The sequence below is a fragment of the Mustela lutreola genome, chromosome 4 (genome assembly GCF_030435805.1).
Source record: "Mustela lutreola isolate mMusLut2 chromosome 4, mMusLut2.pri, whole genome shotgun sequence".
In the NCBI taxonomy this organism is placed as follows: Eukaryota; Metazoa; Chordata; class Mammalia; order Carnivora; family Mustelidae; genus Mustela; species Mustela lutreola.
In genome coordinates this window covers 84143373-84157717 of record NC_081293.1, presented here as the reverse complement: position 1 = coordinate 84157717, position 14345 = coordinate 84143373, and the positions used below count along the sequence as shown (strand labels likewise).

Genomic DNA, 14345 nt, shown 5'->3' with positions numbered 1-14345 from the left:
CTCTAAGTTATAATGCAATAAAGATCTAATGAAGTCTAGACAAGAAAATATTAATAAGCAGCATAAAAGCAAGCTGATAGGTATAAGCAGCTGTTCTACAAGTTACACCAGTAAAACCTCCCTTTGGCATTGGCCAGGATACACTGAACTGTGCACTTCAATGAATCCATACCCAGAAGCAGTAACAATGAATGCATTTTATGAACTGATAAATGTTTTGTTGCCCTTTCAAATAAGCCACATTAATATACTAAAAGAGGAAATCATTCTTAGCATTGTTTAATTTCACACTCATCCAAACTCAAATAATTACACTGCTAAAATAATATGAATGCAATTATGATTATTCTTCTTCAACCTAAGGAACCCAGACAAGTGAACTACAGAACTAATAAGAATTCTATTATAGCAAATCACATTTTGATCAGAGCAATCTTAAAGATGGAAGAGAAAGGAAAAATTAATATACTATTACTGCTCTTTAAGAGTTCATAATACTCAAATTAGCATGTAGAAATTGTTTCACTTATGCTAAATAAATTACTGAAAACACATTTGGCCAAAAATCAAATGCTACAACAAAAAAATTTAAATGTACTTAACCAAAATATATTTCCAGTAAGCAAAGATACAGTTTCCTTTGAAACAGTTAAGCACAAAAACAAGTTCCTAAAAAAATAGCAAATCCATCCCAACAACAATCTTGGGGGTGGGACGTGGTTAAACCATGCAAAAAAAACCAGGCTTGAAAGTAGAGAAAAAATAGCCAACAACATTATCACAAAATTAGAACAAATAATACTAAAATTTATATGGAACCACAAAAGCCAAATAGCTAACCTGATCTTCTGTTTTTTTTTTTTAAATTTTATTTATTTATTTGACAGACAGAGATCACAAGTAGGCAGAGAGGCAGGCAGAGAGAGAGAGAGAGAGGAAGCAGGCTCCCCGCTGAGCAGAGAGCCCGACGCGGGGCTCGATCCCAGGACCCCGAGATCATGACCTGATCTGAAGGCAGAGGCTCAACCCACTGAACCACCCAGGCGCCCCTGATCTTCTGTTTTAATGCTTTTATTTATTTATACACACACATCACATCACATCACATCTTCTTTATCCATTCATCTATATATGGATACTTTGGCTGCTTCCATAATTTGGCTAATGTAAATAATGCTGATATACACACGGGGTACATGAATACCTTTAAATAAGTGTTAGGCAAACCAGTCTTGAGAAAGAAGAATAAAGCTAGAGGTATCACAATCTCAGATTTCAATATATACTACAAAGCTGTACTAATCAAAACAATAGGGTACTGGAACAAAAACAGAAACATATATTAACAGAACAGAATAGAGAGCCCAGAAATGGACCCATGCTTCTATAGTCATATAATTTACAACAAAGGAGGCAAGAATATACAATAGGAAAAAGACAGTCTCTACTAGCCCACTTTCTTATACTATACACAGAAATTAACTCAAAAAGACTGAAGACTAAATGTGAGACCTGAAACCATAAAAATCACAGAAGAGTGCTCAGACAGTAATGTCTTTGATACCAGCCATAGAAACATTTTTCTAGATCTATCTCACAAGGCAAGAAAAAACAAAAGCAAAACTAAACTATTGTGATTACACCAAATAAAAAGCTTCTATACAGTGAAGGAAACCATCAACAAAACAAAAAGGCAACGTGTTGAATGGCAGACAATGTCTGCAAATGATATATCTAATAAGGGGTTAATACCCAAAATCTATAAAGAATTTGTATACACCAATACCAAAAACCAAATAATCTGATTAATAAATGGCCAGGCGACCTGAATAGACATTTTTCCAAAGAAGACATACAAATGGATATCAGACACATGAAGAAATGCTCAATATTGTTAATCATCAGAAAAATGCAAATCAGAACCACAGTAAGATGTCACCTTAAACATGACAGAACAGCTAGAATCAGAAAGGCAAGAAATGACAAATTGAGGATATGGAGAAAAAGGATACACTGTTGGTGGGAATGTACACTGGTGCAGCTACTGTGTAAAGCAGTGTGAAGCTTCCTCAGGATGCTAAAAACAGAACAACCCTACGGTCGAATTATTCCACTACTGGGTATTTAACCAAATAAGGTGAAAACACTCGAAAAGATAGATGCCCCTTATGTTTATCGCAGCATTATTTACAGTAGCTAAGATGTGGAAACAACCCAAGTGTCCATTAATAGATGAATGGATAAAGAAGATCTGGTATATAAACACAATGGAATATTATTCAGCCATAAAAAAGAACACAATCTTGCCATTTGCAATGACAAGGGAAGAGCTTGAAAGTATAATGCTAAGCGAAATAAGTCAGAGAAAGATAAATGTTAGGATTTCACTCATATGTGGAGTTTAAGAAACAAAATTAATGAGCAAAGAAAAAAAGAGAAACAAACAACCCCAGACTCTTAAATACAGAGAACAAACTGGAGGTTACCAGAGGGCGGGAGGTGGGAGAGATGGGCAAAATAGATCAAGAGGCTTAAGAGTACCCCCAGTGTGATGAGCACCGAGTAATATTCAGAACTGCTGAATCATTATAGCACCTAAAACTAATATAACACTGTTAATTATATTTCAATAATAAATAAAGAATAGCATGTCAAAGAAACAAAAATCCAAAAAGAAGAGGAAAGAAAATTAATATATACCAATATTTATCAAATGTATAACTAGACTTCAAGTATCATCCCAAATATATATGACATACAATATATAACATATATAAATTGCATAATTATATCAGGTATAATTATATATAACTTAATATTCAAAAGTACCACATAACAGAAATATTAAACTGTTATGATTTTAGACAGTTGAAATATCCAGAAATAGTCAAGAATGCTAGCCAGTAAATTCGATAAGTTGCTCCTAGAAACCACATTTCTCTGGTCTAGAAGCCTATATTCTTTTCAAAGACTTCTTAAGAGAGAAGAGACTTATTTTAATTTTTAATTTTTGAAAACTGTTGAAAAGATTTATTTACCCATCTGAGAGAGAGAGCGTGCACAAGCCTGCGCAGAGCCCCATTGGGGTGGGGGTAGATCCCACAACCCTGAGATTAGGACCTGAGCAGAAACCAAGAGTCACATGTTCAACCTACTGAGCCACCCAGGCACGTGATAGAAGAGACTTCTTAAAAGAGACTTTGCAGGGGCGCCTGGGCAGCTCAGTCATTAAGTGTCGACCTTTAGCTCAGTCATGATCCCTGAGTCCTAGGACTGAGCCCCGAATTGGGTTCCCTGCTGAGCAGGGAAACTGCTTTTCTCTCCCCCCTCCCCTTGCTTGTGTTTACATTAATAAAAAAATAACTTTATAACATCTTACAGTTTTCAGGTAAGATCTCAAGAGCATTTTATTCATCTACCAGAAGAAGTCCATATGTTAAGACCTCTATTTTACTTATTTGTAAAAAGTTGGTCTTCTACAATCTGTCAGAGTCAAAGAATGAAAGGAGAAGATGCCTTAGCAAGAAAGTAGCAGGAATAAAAACTTAGCAGGTTGCGGGTTGTAGGAGATACAATTCTGGAACACGAGTCAGACTGAGGCTCCAGCATCCCTAGATCTTTGATTCCCCATTCAGAGAATGAGAAGATGGAATTTAGCTCTTGTTACTTTTTAAGTAGTGTTCCTGAAATGTGTTAATGTTGCAATATAGAGAAAGAAACTTTGGTCAAAGCTATTTGATAAAAACTAATCAACACAAATTATATAAAAAAAAATCAGTGTTATGTGATCAGAAATCCTGAACTAATAAGCCTTACACTTATGTGTACACACCATCCTCCTCCTAAAAACTGAAGAGGAAAAAAAAAAAAAAAAAAAAGGAACCCTAGAGTTAGTTAGTCCACAACCTAAATGTCACCTTACAGTATTTCACCAAATTAGGAATTCTCTCTTCAATAAACACTTTCTACCTATTTCAGCTTCTGATAGGTTGTAGTTATTACAAAGTTTGTCATACTTAATTTAAAATGTATCCTCATCTTACTTATTTCCATTACAACAAAATTACTAACTAGACCTTAGCCAGGAGGCATTGGTTGGAAATCCAGCTCCCTCCTAGTTTTTAACCCCTCATCTCCATTGGCTTCTTTACTGCCTAAAGTAAACAGACATGTATATCCTGTTAATACCTCCCTCTTTCAAGATTACTCAAGAGTGGTCTCCACTTGAAGTGGTCTCCTCATCTCACCTCTCTGGGCACCTCAGTCTGACTTTTGCCCACACTCCTCTCCCAAAACTAGTCAGGCCAAGATCAACAACTTTCTAATTGCCAACGCACATTCCAGTCCTTATCATATTTGACCTCTCTGAAGAACATAAGGCATATGAAATGACGAATCATTCATTCCTTGAATCTCTCCTTTCTGGATTTATGAGATAACAAATCTCTTTTGGCTTTCCTTCTACCCTGCCTAACCACTCCTGTTCAGTCTCCCTAGTTGGAATCTTCTTTACCAGCTCCTTCATGATGGGGAGTTCCTGGATTCTATCCACTGCCTCACTTCTCTTTCTTTGTGTTTTCTTTTGATGATCTCATCTACTTCTAAGGTTTCTAGTATGACCTATGCGTTAATGGATTCCAAATTTTCATATAGAGATGGATAGATTTTCATATAGAGATGAATCCAGAACTTCTTTCAAATCTTCACACTCTTATAGAACAAAACATACCCAGAACATTTTAGGGCAGTAATATAGAGCTAAAGAGAATAATCTTAGCCTAGTAAGCTCCATTCATGTCCCTCTAATTTAGGGGTCCATTCATTCTCAACATCCACAGCCCCTTTCCAAGGTGATAGGTCCTCTAGTTACCTGTCACTAATAAGACTAAACATCTTGATTTGCCTACGACAGTTCTGGTTTGTGCCTGCTGTCCCAGAGTAACTATTAACGACATTCTTTTTCATTTTCAAAATGACACTTGTTTGGTCAATAAATTATATGATCACCCTACTTGCCCATCCATCCTTCCTGATTTTTTTTACATACAACTAGATGAGTCTTTCTTCCTTTCTGGATTCTTTGCTCACTAGCTTTAGGAACCCTAGTTCCATTGCTAAGAAACATCGTTCTATCCCTCACCTTTACATAAGGCAATCATTTCATCTCCTCCTCTTAATACATTACATCACTGTATACACCCAGATCTCAGGCCAAGAAGACAAGTTAGCATTATTCTGATTATTAACTGGTTTCCAAGGTGACTTGTGCATCATTATTATGCCATTTTATCCATTTCTCAGGCTACATTATAGCTATATTTATAGTTGTCAACTGCTGACTTTGAGTCCTTAATCTCCATTTACAGAGAACTTCGTCATACAACTCCCGCTTCCTCTCCATACAAGATCTGTTATTCTGAGGGCTGCATTATCTATAAGAACAAATAATCTCTATATACTAGGATTCAGAATTCTTTTATTTCCTCTTCTTAAATGACCTCTACTTTGTAGAGAGAAGCATGGTTTAGTAGGTGGTTGTGAAAAATAAGTATGATAACCTATGGAAGGCATGTAGTATGGTGACTAGTATACAGTTCTCAATAAATGGTAGCTTTTATTAATTTACAATTGCTGTAATTAGCACTATTAGTCTTGGCTACCTACTATCACTGGTTGTACATTGGCCTATATCATCACCTGCAACTGTTTCCACTCAAGAGCCTGAGAGTTAGGATCTCCCATCATGTGCCTACTCTTCCATCCTTAGTAGCCCTTCCTGCCCATGAATCCTACAGCTCCTCATTGAGATTCTTCACCCTTTTGGTTCTGCACATTCCTCAGACCCATCCTGGCTTGGCTGTCTTCCTTAATCAAGCAGGATGCCTCTGGCTCAGCTTTTCCATTAGCAACCTCATCATCACCCAGTCCCTTGACTTTATACCATCCCCCAGCCCAAGTTCTACATCATACCCTCCCTTCCAATGCTCATCCAGATTCAGTGCTTTCTGCACCATTACATAGAGCTACTGGAGAAAACTCCTTAACCATTCTGATTGGCTGCTTTCCTCATTAGTGATTTCAGGGGTGTTTATCACTATACAGCAATTAGGTCAGTGGTCCCTGATCAAGCCCCTTTCCCAATCACAACGGTAACTCTTCCCATGAACATACTCCAACCCATGCTCTTCTGCCTCAATTTCAGCAGATGAACGGCTCCACGGAGACAAGAGATGCTATCCTGGACTTGTACATATATTGTATTGGTACCTACTCTATTTCCTTTTCTTTTTTATTTTTTAAACAGGAAGATGCATCACTGCCCTTCTTCAGGGTAACCCTTTCACCTGCACTCTTGTTCCCAACCTTTCCATTTTCTCTGAGTTTATGTCTGATTATCTACTTTCTCTTGAGACTTCAATTTTGTGACTTTAATTTTCTTTCCTCTTCAATGGACCCTTCTCATCAGTCCACTAAAGTTCCTTGACTCTTCCATCTTTAAGGAAAAACAAACCTTCCCCAATCACATCTCCCCACTCAAGCTTCTACCCACTGTCCTCTCTTCCTTACCAAAAGTATTTGAAAGGATGTGTTTGCTGAAAGAATGAAGACTTCTTTATTTGGTTAAGACTTTTCTGAGTTCCAGAGTGACCTACATATTTTGAAATTTTTAATTACATGTTACTTGGTTCTGATTTAAAAATAACTATTTTCACCAGACTGATGTGAACTGATGAATTTCACATCTCCAAATCTGTTCCTCCACCTACATTTTCAAATTTAAGATCAATTACCAGCATCACCATTCACCCAGTCAGACAATCTAGAATCCTTAAAGCCCACTTTGATTCCTCCTTTTCTTTTATCCTGTATCTAAGTAAGTCCTTTCTAAAATCTACCACATATGTCCCCTTCATGTCTTCCCTGGGCTCCTACCATTGAGGCCTCCTCCTCTGATGCTACTTCACAGCGATGTTGTGAGAGTTAAATACAATAATAAATGGAATGCACTCTGTAAGATGAGAGGTACTTAAGAATATTTAATATTATCACACCTTTGGCAAAGTGAGCAAGAGGTTAGTATGACTTGTTCTTAAAAAAACAACTCTGTGTCTTAATAATCAGTGCCTTGTTTTCTAATCACAAATTACAAAGCATCTGCTTGGCAATCTGATCTATAATTCTTCTAGGAATCACTTAATGTCAAGATGTTCAGTGTATAGTTTCTAGGCTTCACTACCCACCCCCGACTCCATTCTTAAATTTAAAATATGTGATTCTTCAGGTTTCTGGCAAAAATCCTCTATCCTCTTTACTTTGTAAAGACGAGTGGTTACAGTTGTATAAGCATTTCTGAGTATGTGCAGTATTCTTTCTTATCGTTCATCTATTTCTTCCACTCATTAAAAGTGACTAGAAGTTCTCTTATTTCCTCATGTATTTGGAGTTTCAATTTCAAGGAATCACATTTGGATGCAATGATGACTAGCCTTTTGGAAAACTGTTTAATTCTTTTCTTGATGAATTAAAAAGATCACACTTTAAGCATTACGTTTTCATATTATTAAATAAGATCCCCCCCCCCTTAATAGACCTGAAAAGCATTCAAAGTTTCCAAATGTATCAGGTCTCTCTCAATTACTATAAATCAAGGTCAAGAGAATTAAGAGAAACAAGGAAAGGAAATAGCAAAAGAAAGTAGGATCCAAGAGAATATGGCATTCCCACTGACTCCAAGTTCATCTTATAACTAGTTATTAATCTGACAGCTTTAAAAATATACATTCAGAATATATTTAGGTTGAAAATCCATTTAAAAACATTAGTTTATAACCTGGGTTCTTAATGTGAGGGTTAGACCTTAAACTCAAGGAGCCTGATATAGTTTTGATACATATTTTACAAGCCAAATTCTATTGTTCCAAAAACTGCATAATTTGATGAAAAGATCTCCATGTAACATGTGATGGCCCATTTATTTCAAGCCATCTTTAATGAAACTAAAGAATTAGGATAATCCCTCTATATTACTGACTCATTAATAAAGTATTAAAAATACAGGTCATTTCCACTGTAATTTCACAAATGGCCAAGTGAAGCCATGTTTGATAACAAGATTTCTGAGGCTTAAAAAAAATTCTTGAACTTAAGCCAGTCATCTAAACATAATATGGAAAAAATTAATCATTTGAGGTGTTCACATTACAAAGGTATTCTGAAATTCTGGATTATATGGCCTTCTCTACAACTGAAACTAACAAACAGATGCTCTGAGGGCAAGCATATAAGAACAAAACTGCCCTTGGTGAAATGAAATGACTAAGTTGGTCCAAAAGAACTAAAAAGAAAATGAGTATGGAAAAATATTTGGCAGTTTATGGATGAAAATATTAAGCCCCTGGTAAAGTCAAGGTAATGTAACATCTTCAGTGCAAAGTCACTGCAACTACAGCTAATAATATCTAATTGGACATCTCATTTTACTGTTTTCTAACCAACCCCTCATAAACCTCATCTCAGTACATGTGTACTTCATCTTTTTTTAAAATTTAATTATTTATTTGACACAGAGAGAGATCACAAGCAGGCAGAGGCAAGCAGAGATAGGGGAGGAAGCAGGCTCCCTGCCAAGCAGAGAGCCTGATGCGGGCTTGATCCCAGGACCCTAAGATCATGACCTGAGCCAAAGGCAGAGGTTTTAACCCACTGAGCCACTCAGGTGCCCCTGTGTACTTCATCTTTACACTCCCTTAGGAAAAACACTGTGATAACTATAAGTCTCCTCTTGAGTCTACCCTCAGTTCTTCTGAAATCAACCACTCCATCAGTTCCACTCTGTCCAAATTATAATCACCTCTAGCCTGAATTATGGCAAGGGTCCCTGAGCTAACATCCCTGCTTCCACTGCTGCCCAATCCTTCCCCCTGGCCCAAATTGCCTATTCTCCACTCCAGCCACCAGGGTGACCCTTTAAACAGCCTGTTGTGTCTCTTCTCTATTCAAAGGGATGACTCCCCTCCTCACTCAGAATGTTAGACCAAGTCCGTCCAAAGGCCTACAAGGCCTCACCCAACCTGATTTCCCATTCCTACTTAACTGACTTCAATTCTACTCTTACTTTACTCACTGCACCATAGCCAAATCAGCCTTTAAGCGCTGTACACTCCTGCGTCAAAGCTTTTGCAAGTGCCTTTCCTGCTGCTTCAACACTCTTCCCCTAGAGAGGGGTATGGAGTACTTTCCCGCTTCTTCTGATCTTGGGCTCAAATGCCACGTTCTCCAGGAAGTCTCCCCTGGCTACCTCTCCTTAAAATTGCAACCTTCTCCCCTTATCCTCCCCCTTTCCTGCTTTTTCATCTATAGTCTTTAACACAAAATGACATAGCACATATTTCATTATCTGAGATCCCCCACTAGGATGTAAGCTCCATTTATCTGTTCAGAAAACGGGCACACAGTCTATGCTCCCTAAATATTTACTAAATTTATACATCATTTTATAGCTTTCAAACTGCTTCCATGTGAGTTAAATTATATAATAACTCATTTTCTCCTAATTCCTCCAATCTTTAGGCAATAACAATATGGAGGACAGCAAAGAGCTATTAGGAAAAAAGTTGCTGACGAGTTGCAAAGCTCTTTAAAACAGATACCCCGGATTAATAACTGCATCTATAAAATGAAAGTTCAGAGTCAACATCTTTATTAGCTTAAGGTTTCTGGGTGTGGAAGTTTAAAGCAGCAGCAGGCCAGCCAGGAGCCATCAGGAAGAAAAGCCCAATTCAGTCTGTCCTATCGATGTGTCCCACAAACCCGGGGAAAATGAGAGCTGAACTCGGTGTTCAAGAAAATGCTGGTCTGCTTTCAGCACGAGACTTAACATTTTCTATCCGTTCGAAACAAGCCTCACCCACCACCAAGTGCGGTCGCGGGGTGCGGAGTCTGCCGTGCACACGGGGCTGGTTTGTTTTGTTCAGCCTGATAAGAGAGAAGGCCAAGGTGCGGCTCCTAACGCCTCGGACCCCGGCCCCTGCACCGCTCCACAGCCGTCGACCCGCACACGGTGGGGTCAGCAGGGGCAGGGGTCTCCTGGGTCGCTTCTCTAACCGCTGAATCCTGCCGGAGGCGAAGGAGCCCCTCGGCCGGGCTCCAGGGACGCCCGCACAGACGGCAGACGTCGCGGGGACTCTCCGGAGCGTCTCGCTCCCCGGCCAGGGGGTCACAGGCGCGAGGAAGGCAGCAGAGCGAGGCACCGGGGGAGATGACAGCTGGGACCGCGCGGCGGGACCGGAGCGCAGGAGCGACCGCAGGGTGGCGGCGCGGAAACCGTCCGCTCCTGCCGTCGACCTGCGGTCCGGGCCGGGCGGGGGGACCCCGTGCCACCGCAGCACACTACACACAAGACCCCGCCGCCGGCCGACCCGCCCTCCCCCGCGCCGGGAAATAAAGTTGGTGGCGGGCGGCCGCGGCGAGGGTCCGGGGGCAGCTCCCGCTCCCGCCCGCGGCTCAGCGGCTGCCCAGGGCTGCCCGGGCGCCGAGGGGGACGCCTCGGAGAGCCGGAGCGGGGAGGACGCCCGAGGACCGGCTTGGGGCCGACTCCCCCGCGCCCTCCGCCGGGTGGCCGCGAGCCCCCCGCTCCGGCTGGCCGCCGCCGCCCCCAAACCCCCGTCCCTCTAGGCCGCGGACGGTGTCGCGGACCCCCCGGCCGGCGTCATCGGCTGCCACGGCCGCCTTTTCCTGCTGTGGGCCGACCGCCGCGCGCTTCCACTCACCGGGAGAATCCCCCGTCGTCTTCTCTGTAGCTGCCGCCGCCGCCGCCGCGAACTCCCCACCCCCGCCCCCTCAGGTAACCCAGGAAACCGGGAACACCGCCCCCTCCCCTCCCCCGTCCGGACCCGACCCGGCCGCCTGCGCGTGCGCACCTGCCCCCCCTCGCGCGCCCCTCGCCCCGCCCCTCGCCGATAGGGCGCGTCGACGTCGCAGGCATGACGCGTGGGGCGGCCGGGCCAATGGGGCGGGGAGGAGGGCGGGCCGAGCCTCAGGGTGGGGGCCTAGGGGGTTTCTCTAGCGCGGGTGCGGCTTGCTTGGGGCCCTCGCCGGGTCTGCGCCTGGTGGGCCCGGCTGTGTTGGACGCCGGAGCGACCGCCGTCGAACAAGCATCGAGCCCTTGCGCGGCGCCCGCTTCCTCCAGTCAGCGTAGACCCGCCCTGTCCCCCATTGCAGGGCCGGGAGCCGGGGTGCAGGACGCGTGGGGCGGGCGTGGGAGCAGGAGGGCTGCGCGGGGGGCCGAGCCCGCCTTCGGGCCGGAGAAGGCAGTTCGCGGGCCGCGAAGCCGCCATGGAAGCGACCCGGCGCGGACGCGCGTCTTTTGTTTCCGCGCTCTTGGAACGCGCTTGTGGACGCGCGCGGCCGCGGCCGGTGCCTCCCGGCGGCGGCGGCGCCTCCGGCCGGGGACCGCGGGTCAGCACGGCGAGGCTGGGCTGCACCACCGAGGGCCTGGCCTGGCCCGTGCCCGACGGGCCGCCGCCCCCGCCGGCCGACGTCGGAGAGTACCCTTCCCCCCTCCCGGTCTCCGCGATAGCGCGCGTGCGGCCTGTCGGACGCGCCCGGGAAGGCCCGGAGCGGGGCTCGGGCCCTGCCTCGTCCTGCACCCCGTGAGCAGGTGGTCGGCGAGCCGAAGGCAGTTGCGTTAGGATAGGCAGTTCGAGAAACAGAAATAACTCAGGACGTGGTGTCGAGGCGGTGAACCAGATGCCCCTCTCGCGCGGCCCGTGGCGAGCGAAGGAGATAGTTGGTCAGGGCTGGGGCCGGTGCTATGGCCGGCTATGCTCCCGGGGAGAATTCCGCACTTTAACACGCTCCCCACTAACACTCGAAGCTCAACCGCTAGCTCGAAACTTCGGACAGAGGCTGCCCACTCCCTCCGGCAGTCCGCTAGAACCAAGCACTCCAGCGGTGCACGACCCCAAATCGCTGACGGGTCCGTGTGAGAGACGTCGGCGGGCATTCACGACTCATTACACGGATAATAACGAGCACCTGCTAGGGGCCAGGTACCCCGCCCCACCCCCGCTAGGGGCTGGAGATCCTCTGATGAATCTCCCTGAACTAAAAGAGGAAGAGGAGCCCAAACTTGACCCCTTTCACAGTTTTACCTAACAGTGAACCTACTCTGTGTTCGCATCAACGTTTACCCACTATCTTAAAAACATGTTGTTTTTTTAATGGACAAAGAAGTCATAGAAATGATAAGTAACAATCCAGTTTCTGTTTCTCTTGAAGGCAAGATAGTCAATGACCATGATTTTGTTAAAGCCAAACAGAATGAAATAGACTTTGTGTTACAACGGTACACAATTAGCCCTCAAAGTATTCTTTATTTGTAAAGGGGCACGAAGTAATGTCATTTCTGACGGTTCTCTTCTCTGTATGTCTGCAAAACCAAGCTACCACAGAATAAACTGTTCGAAAGTATCTTAGAACATGGACATTAAGTATACGTAACTAGATAAAACTTAGTTCAAAAGATTTCAAATGAACACAGGAAACGTGTAACTGTACATTCAATAGAAGAAAGGAAAAAAAGTAATAGATATGTAGAAGGAAGGGTTACTTATGTATGTATCACACTTTGGAAAACTTTGTAAGTGGGAAGTTCTCCAGATAATTTGACTTTAAATTTAGGCTCAAATCAAGGTTATAAAAGATGCATTTAATCTACAGTTGACTCTTTTTTTTTCTTTTTACAGTTGACTCTTGAACAACACAGGGTTAGGTAGGGGTGATGACCTCTGCACGAGGAACTTCTGACTTCCCTGAAACTCAGCTACTGATGGCCTTCTGTTGACCAAAAGCCTTACCTGTAACAAACAGTTAATTAGCATGTATTTTGTATACTGTATTCTTAAAGTAAGCCAGAGAAGAGAAAATGTTAAGGAGAAAATTATAAGGAAATTACATTTATACTAGTGTGTTGTACTTACTGAAAAAAAATCTCTATTTAAGTAGACCTATGCAGTTCAAACCCATCTTGTTCAAGGGTCAAATGTAAGTGTGCGTTCCTCATTAATTCACCAAAATGCCTTAAAATAATTTCATGACTACATGGATATATAAATCAGACCACGTCACACCTCCACTCAAAACCCTGCAATGGGGTGCCTGGGTGGCTCAGTGGGTTAAAGCCTCTGCCTTCAGCTCAGGTCATGATCCTAGGATCCTGGGATCGAGCCCCATATTGGGTTCTCTGCTCATCGGGGAGCTTGCTCCCCCAGCCCCACTTGTGATCTCGGTCTGTCAAATAAATAAATATTTTTTTTTTTTTTTTTTAAAGATTTTATTTATTTATTTGACAGAGAGAGATCATAAGTAGGCAGAGAGGCAGGCAGAGAGAGAGAGAGAGAGAGAGAGGGAAGCAGGCTCCCTGCCAAGCAGAGAGCCTGATGCGGGACTCGATCCCAGGACCCTGAGATCACGACCTGAGCCGAAGGCAGCGGCTTAACCCACTGAGCCACCCAGGCGCCCCATAAATAAATATTTTTTTAAAAACCTGCAATGGGGGCACCTGGGTGGCTCAGTGGGTTAAACGTCTATAGTATTTTGTTAAGGCAACCCTAGTAGACTAATATACCCCCAAATAATTTTAATAAGAATGTGCAACACAACTTACACATCTATTATGGTCCTTTTTATTCTTTCCCACATAGAGCTTTCGTGAAGGCAGCCCCCTCTGTTCTCTTTGTGATGTATCGCAAGTGCCAGGACAGTACCTGGCACATAGCAAACATTCAGCAAAGATTTATGGAAATGAACAGTTTGAGGCAAGTTGGTTTCAAGTCAAATAAATATCCAAATAGTTAATCATAATTTTAGATGAAATTTGAAACTTCAATGCCCACTGAACTGCACTGGAACAGAAATGGATTTTTGAAGAAGTGATACAGGAGGCAGGACTTTTATTTTTGTAACAGTAACATGGTCAAAATGACACAGATTTCCACATTTGATATTAAAAAAATCATAGGGGCACCTGGGTGGCTCAGTCAGTTAAACATCTGCCTTTGGCTCCAGTCATGATGCCAGGGTCCCGGGATCGAGTCTGCTCGATCTGCTCTGCTCAGGGGCGAGTCTGCTTCTTCCTCTTGCTCTCCCTCTATGCTCCCCCCCTCTCAAGTGGATAAATAAAGTCTTTTAAAAAATTATAGGGGTGCCTGGGTGGCTCAGTTTTTGAGCATCCAACTTTCAGTTTTGGCTTGGGTCGTGATCTCAGGGTCATTGGATGGAGCCTACTTGGGGCTGTGCACTCAGCAGGGTGTCTCCTTCTCTCCCTCCCCCTCTTAGGTGCTTGC

The 14345-nt window shown here is 43.4% G+C and overlaps 1 protein-coding gene across 1 annotated transcript in view; it reads right to left on the bottom strand.

The window, feature by feature from the left end:
* Positions 1 to 10855, bottom strand: part of LYST (lysosomal trafficking regulator) — a 170585-nt gene extending 159730 nt beyond the window's left edge. The window contains exon 1 of the mRNA XM_059170397.1: positions 10770 to 10855. The gene's annotated coding sequence lies outside the window, so the exon portion shown is untranslated. The remainder of the gene's footprint in view (positions 1 to 10769) is intronic.
* Positions 10856 to 14345: the final 3490 nt, after the last annotated feature.